Below are 8,463 nucleotides of genomic sequence, written 5' to 3'. Positions count from 1 at the left end.
TCGCTTTTGCAGTAGATAACATATCCAACATACCTGAAAATTCCCCAGAATCTGATCCTTTTGCGGAAATCCATCAAATCTGCTATACAGAAAATTATTTCCAACCTATACAAGATGCTCTCAGACTAGTTGAACAAATACCGTCACCCACCCCCTCCCACCAGCACGAGTCTGACGCTCAAGCCTTTCACAGCCGATGCTCACTCGCTCCCTCTCCTCACCGTAAACCCGCTCTGCCGGACTCGTCTGCCAAAAATATCCAATCGGAAGGTCCCGCGAGGGAATCTGCCGACGGTCCAGATGTAACGGGTAAGTCCATGAAAACTTTTTTAAACGTTTCTTCGGATTAGAGTATTTTAACAATTCCTGCGGACATCCCGCTTTTACCGCTTACACATTTAAAATGAAGGCTGGTCTTCCTACGGACTTCCGGAATGTAGGGGCGTGTCTGTGACGCATTTCCGGTAGTGTATTTGGAAGCCAGCGCCACCAGCGGTGTGGTGATGTAATGTCACCTTCAATTTAGCTGCATGGAGTGGAGAATAAATATTGTTTTTTTTATTAATTTCATTTATTATGCCTATGTACCAGGGGTTCAGTCAACTATACCTCCAGAGAGTCCAGAGACTCCTGAGATTCCTGCCACGCAGCCGTATCTACCCGGCCCAACGGACGGACAAGCACCCGTGGCAACTATACCTCCCGAGACTCCTGAGATTCCTGCCACACAGCCGCATCTATCAACCCCGTCGGACGGACAAGCGCCCGTGGCAACTACACCTCCAGAGACTCCTGAGAGCCCTGCCACCCAGCTGCATCCAACCGGCCCATCAGACGGACAAGCGCCCGTGGCAACTACACCTCCAGAGACTCCTGAGATCCCTGCCGCGCAGCCGCATCTACCAGGCCCATCCGACGGACAAACGCCCGTGGCAACGAGACTGATCAAAGGTAGGCTTACTTAGTACATTTTATTTATGGTGCATGATATAAAATACACGTAACCTAAAATGACATAACCCAAATCATTAAATACTAAAGCTAAAAGTACATGACACGCTGAATTAAAACATTTCCTCTCATCGTCTTTCGTCACAGAGGGAATACCGAGGAGAAATTTGATTCGTCCGCCCAGAAGAGGGCGAAGAGGACCTCCCTACCTTCATCGGAGAAACTCAAGAACCCACTCCGTCGATCCACAGTGTCTGTGTGCGAGCAATCGCAGAGTCATTCTACAGTTGGGTCAGGGTCTTTTGTCCGCTTTCATTGCTTTGTGTGAGAAGTTGTAAAGTAAGGTGTGACATTTCAGCATGGCTAAAGGATTAAACCTGGGCTTTTTTTACGATCTTTGTCAGTCTGACGTGGTTCCAAGCGAATTAAAGAAATATGTTGAGGAATTGAACCGTATTTCACCCGCTTTTGCGGTAGACGATAGCATAGCCAACATACCTGAAAATTCCCCAGAATCTGATCCTTTTGCGGAAATCCAACAAATCTGCAATACAGAAAATTATTTCCAAAATATAGAAGATGCTCTCAGACTAGTCGATCAAATACCGTCATCCAACCCCTCCCAGCAGCACGGGTCTGACCCTCAGGCCTCTTTCACAGCCGATGCGTCGCACGCTCCCTCTCCTCAAACCCCGCCGATAGAGACCGATATTGAACCCATCTCCCCTGCCTCGCACGCCGCTCATATGAGCGTGTGAATCAAACCCCACTCGTCAGAGCGCGGGAAATTCGATGCGGGAGGCCGAGCCGTGTAGAACACTAACCCGCGACCGTTTCGACAATTTATTAATAAGACAAGTTTTTAATGTACCACCTCCTAGAAATGTGCCTGATCTTGCTCAATTTTACCAAGATGTCGTCGGGATCCTCAAGGATCTGGCCGACGAAGTGAAATTAAAGGCTAAACATAATGATGTGATACAGTTAGAAATAAAAGGTGAAAACATGCAAAATCACGTTAACGTGACCGTCGACGAAGCCGGTGAAGCTATCCTGCCAGCTTTTGAAGGTTTACTAGAACGCTTAGTGCAATCAAACACAGATATAGCCTCAGACGCTAACCTTGAATTAGTCGTTCAGGTGGTGCGAAACCCCAGAGGGGGTAAGAAACGAAAAGCGCCCAAAACTTTAGACTGTGAAATAATATATTAAAAAAAAGAAACATCTGTACATTGTCAACAATAGGAACGATCATCTTTGCTTCGTCATCAACTTAGCTCATCTCATTGACCCTCAACTCACGGACAGAGAGGCCGAAGAACGAGGAAGAGAGTTGCAACGTCTCGCCGGTCAGTGATCAGACACCAGTGACCTTTAGCGACGTAGGCAAATTAGAAAATATTGTTAATCGTAAAATTGTAGTGTTTTACAGAACCCCTGACAACCGCCCCCTCTCTAAATTTGAAACCGACTTTTCTGATCGGTCTAACCCCGTTTCTATTTTTATTCCAAAACCATTACTACGGAATAAAAAATCTCAAAGCCTTTATAGGGGTCAGGCACATCTCTCACTATTGCTACAGAAGCTATGAAAATCCCCACTCGCATCACTGCAAAGGTTTCTGCTCCGTCTGCAACGACCCCGCCTGCGTTAAACAAAAGTTAGCCCCCGTACTCTGCGGCGACTGTCACAGGACGTGTCGCACGCCCTCTTGTTTTACCAGGCATAAAGAACCTAAACTAGCACCCATACGCCAAAGGTACGTCAGCACTTGCAATCTGATAAAAAGATGTTTGGAATGCAAAAAAATTTACCGTGTTGCTATCGGTAATGGTATTGATCGTCATGAGTGTATGAAGCCTAAATGTAAAATCTGCGGTGAGAAATTGCCCGGCGTCGACGATCACCAATGCTACATTCAGAGTGTTCCGCCAGCCACACAACACAGCGAGAAATTGATTTTCTACAATTTTGAAACATTTCTCAATCAGGACGGCAACCACGTCCCTTTTCTGGTGTGTACAAAAACACTGAACGGTGTGGAGTGGGCCTCTTACGGTCTACAGTGCGCCAGAGACTTTGTCCTGCACTTCAGAAGACCATTTTACCAGGGAACTAAGTTCATAGCCCACAACGCAAATGGTTTTGACAGCTACTTGGCCCTTAACAGCATGGTAGAGCTGAGTTTAGAACCCTCTCTCATCATGCAAGGAAGTAAAATCCTCAGCTTCACAGATACCGATTATGACTTAAAATTTATCGAGACTCTGTTTTTCCTCACCATGCCTCTCAGCGCTATGCCCAAAGCATTAGGTTTCGGCGATCAAACCAAGGGCTACTTCCCTCACAGGTTCAGCTCCAAGGAGCGCTTAAAGTACAACGGACTCTACCCGCCTGAGCGTGATTATGGCGTAGAAAGCATGACGGCTCAGAGGCGGGAAGAGTTCCGCGGCTGGTACAGTAACGCCAGTCGCGGTGTCTTTAACTTTGAGAGGGAAGCTCGGTACTATTGTAAAAAGGACGTCGATATTCTTGCCGAAGGCTGTGTCCGGTTCAGGAACCAGTTTCTCGCCGACACAGGCTTGGACCCTTTCAGCTGCATTACCATCGCATCGGCCTGCATGAAGGTCTTTCGCACAAATTTCCTGCCTCCTAAAACCCTAGCCATACCCTCACCCGATGACTACAGAAGACAGTGTAAACAATACTCCAACGCCTCCATCCAGTGGTTAGAGTGGGTAGCACGCAGCCAAAACATCTTTATCCAGCATGCCTTAAACAGGGGAGAGAAGCAGATCGGCCCTTACTCTGCAGACGGCTATGCCAAAATCAACGGTGAAAAGTACATTTGGGAGTTTCTGGGGTGCTTTTACCACGGCTGTCCGACGTGTTTTCAACCTCACGAAACCTGTCCTCTGACGGGGGCCCCCCTTCGAGGAGCTTCATGCGGCCGCCGTGGAGAGATTACAGAAGCTAAAGTGTGTTTACAGCGTCTGCACAGTCGTCATGAGAGAACACGACTGGATGGAGATGAAAAAAATCCCACCCCGGGGTGAAAAAGTTTCTCAAGGACTTTGAGGCTCCCAAACCTCTCTCCCCTCATCAAGCTCTTTACGGAGGCAGGACGAGCGCCGTGAGACTGAGGTACACGGCGGGGCCTAATGAAACCGTGCAATACGTGGACGTCACTTCACTGTACCCGTACGTCAACTGTAGCTTTTCTTACCCGCTAGGTCACCCTACCATCATCCACAAAGACTTTGACGAACCTCAAAACTACTTTGGGTTGATCAGGGCTGTCGTCTATCCTCCACGCAGGCTTTTTTTCCCCGTTCTACCTTACAGAACCTCTAGGGGTAAACTGGTTTTCACCCTTTGCCGTACAGAGATCAACAACCAGCAGGGTCCTTGCAGACATGACGAGGAGGCCAGAGCACTGACGGAGGTTTGGGTGACAGTCGAACTTAACAAGGCTCTAGAGCTGGGGTACGGAGTCGCCAAGATCACTGAAATGTGGCACTTTGACAGACGCAGTGACTCCATTTTTGTCAAGTACATGCACACCTTTCTGAAAGGTAGCCCGAGGCCTCCGATCAGCAAAGCAGGGAAAAGTACATCGAGGACTATCGGGTCAATCAGGGCATTCAGCTAGACGCCAACAAAATCGCGGTGAACCCAGCCAAGAGACAGGTGTCTAAGCTGTGTCTCAACAGCTTCTGGGGTAAGTTTGCGCAGAAAACTAATTTGACACAAACCAGCCTCGTCAGCGATTGTGAAGAGTTTTTCCGCTTTCTGTTTTCGGGACAGTATAAAGTTCAGTACTTTACCTTTCTCAATGACAAAACCGCCATCATTCAGTGGAACTACAGCGAGCGTTGCGTTGTGCCCCCAGGCAGAGCCAATAACGTATTCATCGCTGCGTTCACCACCGCCTACGCCCGCCTCAAGCTGTATAGTTATATGGAACGGTTGGGACAGAACGTTCTCTATACGGACACCGACAGCTTGATCTACGTGGTGAAAGACGGGGAGTCCCCCTTGGAGCTGGGTAATTACCTGGGGGATTTGACGGACGACCTGGGGGGTGATAGCATCCAAGAATTTGCGGCCGCCGGTCCCAAGAGTTACGGGTACCAGACCAGAAACGGTAAGAAAGTAGTGCTGCGTGTCAAGGGTATCACGCAGACCCGGGAAAGCTGCGAGCGGGTCAACTTTGACAGTATCAAGGAACTAGTGGAGGGTTACCTGAAAGACTCGCAAGAGGGTGTGATTGAGACTCCTCAGCGCAACATTAGAAGAGATAAAAAGAGCTTTTCGCTGAAGGATTCAGCATTTCTAAAAAAGTTTAGAGTGGTGTATGACAAAAGACGTCTCTTTAGCGACGGGACAACTTTGCCATTCGGCTATTAGAATTTGAACGAGTAGGAAAGGAGAGGGGGGAAAAAAAAAAAAAAAAAAAAAAAAAAGTGTCACACCTCACTGTTACGGAGGAGATTGATTTTGATCCTAGACTCACTGTGCCTTTTTCATGTTTGGTTGTGGGACCCAGTGGTTGTGGGAAAACTTATTTTGTAAAAAATGTACTGGAAAACCTCAATCATGTCATGGATGCTGTACCGGAAAACATTGTGTGGATTTATACTTCATTTCAACCTATGTATGCTGAACTGCAAAAGATGAATAAAAATATTAAATTTGTGGAAGGGCTACCCGATTCTTTTGAAGACTCGAACCTGTTTCCTCCCGACCAGAAGCATCTGATCATTTTGGACGACGTTATTTTTCAAGCCTCCGACCACCCGGAAGTGGTCAGACTTTTCACCCAGTACAGACATCATAGAAAAATGAGCGTTATGATGCTGACCCAGAATGTATTTCACCAAGGCAAACACAGTCGTACCATTAGTCTGAACAGCAATTATCTGGTGATGTTTAAAAACCCTCGGGACAAGTTACAGGTAAATATACTGGCTCATCAAATCTTCCCCTCACAAAAAGCCTTTTTCCTGGAAAGCTTTGAAGACGCCACCAGAGACCCCCACGGTTATTTAATCATCGACCTCACACCCTCCTGCCCAGAACGGTACAGACTGAGGACGGGCATACTTCCTCACCAGTGGCCGACCGTCTACGTTCCCAAAATGAAGCCTGCGTAAAAAAGAAAAAAAAAAAAAAAGGCCCATATAAAAAGGAACGCTCCCTTACTACAAGCTCTGTACCAGGCCACGCCTCAGAAACAACGAGACATTCTCACCCACTGCTCCCCTGATTTTCTCAAAGCTCTGTGCGAGATTGCCTTAAATGTCTTGAAAGGGAACATTCCTCTATCTCCTTCTCAATACAAAAAACTAAAGAGGCAGAAGAAAATTATCAGACTGCTGGCGGATAAAAACACCGGTTTAAAACGCAAACAGCTGGCTCTAAAGAAACAGTCGGGCGGCTTTCTTTTACCGCTGCTTTCGGCCGTCGTGCCCATCATCGGTAACCTTCTAGGGGGACTCGCTAGCAGACGATAAAATGTCTGAGGACGACCCAAAAAATGTTTCTCGTCTCACCGCAGCAGCTGAGCCGTCTGACTCGCCCGGAGTCATCCATCAGAGAAACGGCAGAAGACGATTTGGATGCGAAAATGAGAGCGATATTAAATGAACCGGGATTGAGTTCGGACGAAAAAGTTAAGAAATACAACGCTCTGCTGCAGAGATATCTCACTCTGATTAAACAAGGCCAGAACGACGAGCCTCGAGTTACTTTGACTCTGCATCGTGACCGTTCGAGCGATGGTGCGACAGCCGTTCAGGCTGAGCCTGAGCAGCGCGAGGTCCGAGGCGTTTCCCAACCCGACTGGGAGGACTTGGATGAAACGGGCTACGATGTGGTCAAAAGCCTTCCCCAGCGCAATCGCAAAAACGCAGAGTACATCATGAAGAAATTATTCAAAGGCGATGGTGGTTGGTCTTCGACGGGGGAGTTGGTTTATAAGGGCGAGGTCGTGAAAGGGTCTCATATGATCGATTTATTTAAAAACCTTTCACTCTCTTATTTTAAAAAAAAAAAAAAAAACAACCATACCCCACCCCCTACAGGATGGATGACTTTCAGATGACAGACATTTACATTGTCAGAGTCTTTGGTCCATTCTTTTACAATTTGTTCAAAGGTTTCTGACAAACCGGATAAGCTTAAACACGCGGTGCGGAGTACAATTACTTCCCATGGTATATATACAGACTGGGAGCGCACTTTGTTTAGAATGTTTTTCAGTTGTTGGGTTTCTGCAGTCGTTGCAAAATCGTCAGTGACTCTGTGTTGAAATTCTGTTTTTAATAACCCGGTCCAGAAGCTCGGTTAACTGACTGAGGACCATTTGGTCCTCTACGTAGGTCGTTAATTTTCTCCAGTAATTGCCCATTTTGTAAAAACAGAGCTAATGACCTTTCCAGTAGTTGGTTACCGATCGAAGTTGTCCAATTTTCACCACGTCCTCTCCGACCAGATTTTCGTACATTTCATGGATGGCCTCGTTGATCCACTTCACCGATTTCAACTCATGTAAAAGAGTCTCTGCCACACATTTAACTTTGTCGTCTTGAGCTCGGATGTTGCGAAGGATGAGCAGACGTTGCTCTGTGCCTGTCATCAGTGTATGCAACAAGAATTTTGAATAAGGTCAGGTTGCCTGCAGAGTACCACAAGGTGCAATGGTTGTAGTCTGTTGTCATGGATAGGTCAATTCACAACTGGCTTAGAAGAGCCTCGATATAGAGGTAAAGGTCACTTCAAGATTTGAGGTTAGTCTGTATAAATAGATTAACACACCCCTCCTCCCTTAGTTGCTCCAGCAGCATTTGCATTAGTGTAATCAGGTGGAAAAGCTTCATTAAGAGGGAAGATAATATCTGGTTTAACACGTTTCATTGACCAATCATATCCAGCTTGTTGTATAGAATCGAGTAGAATCAGTAATGCTTTAGTAGACAGTGATCTGATGTTCAGAAAACCAAATTTGAGGCCGGAGTTGTCAGTAGAAGGCTGAGCAGTAAAGCTGGTAGATGAGGTATACCTCCTGAGCCATAGCCAACCATAAAGGTGAACTGGTATCCTTTAATAACATAATTTTGAATTCATGAGTTCATTTAATATGTTTTTCATCCCAGTCTCACAAATCTGAAGTTAATTTTGAAGATTTGGACAGTTTTTATGGCCTCCATCAATTAGCAAACTGTTTACAGAGAAGAGCAACATTTCAGACCTTCCTCAGGACAAACAGCACACAACTGACTCACCTCTCTTTATAGTCCAACTCACCTGTCACAGGTGTGGTTCCCAATTAGCAATTAGCAAGTGAGGCACCTGAAGCGCTTCCTGTTTCTTCCATATATGGTCACTACAGAGCTCTTAGAAAGAAGAAATCGAAAATTGTTTCTTTGAACACTGTCTTTTGATTTGCATTTATAAATAAAACACAAGTCCTGATGATGAACTTGATTTATGCACTAAAAGGAGAAAGA

This window comes from Seriola lalandi, unplaced genomic scaffold (genome assembly GCF_002814215.2).
Source record: "Seriola lalandi dorsalis isolate HSWRI2012SDOR001 ecotype SW California unplaced genomic scaffold, Sedor1 jcf7180002054571, whole genome shotgun sequence".
Classification (NCBI taxonomy): Eukaryota; Metazoa; Chordata; class Actinopteri; order Carangiformes; family Carangidae; genus Seriola; species Seriola lalandi.
Note: the sequence above shows the minus strand (reverse complement) of the source record.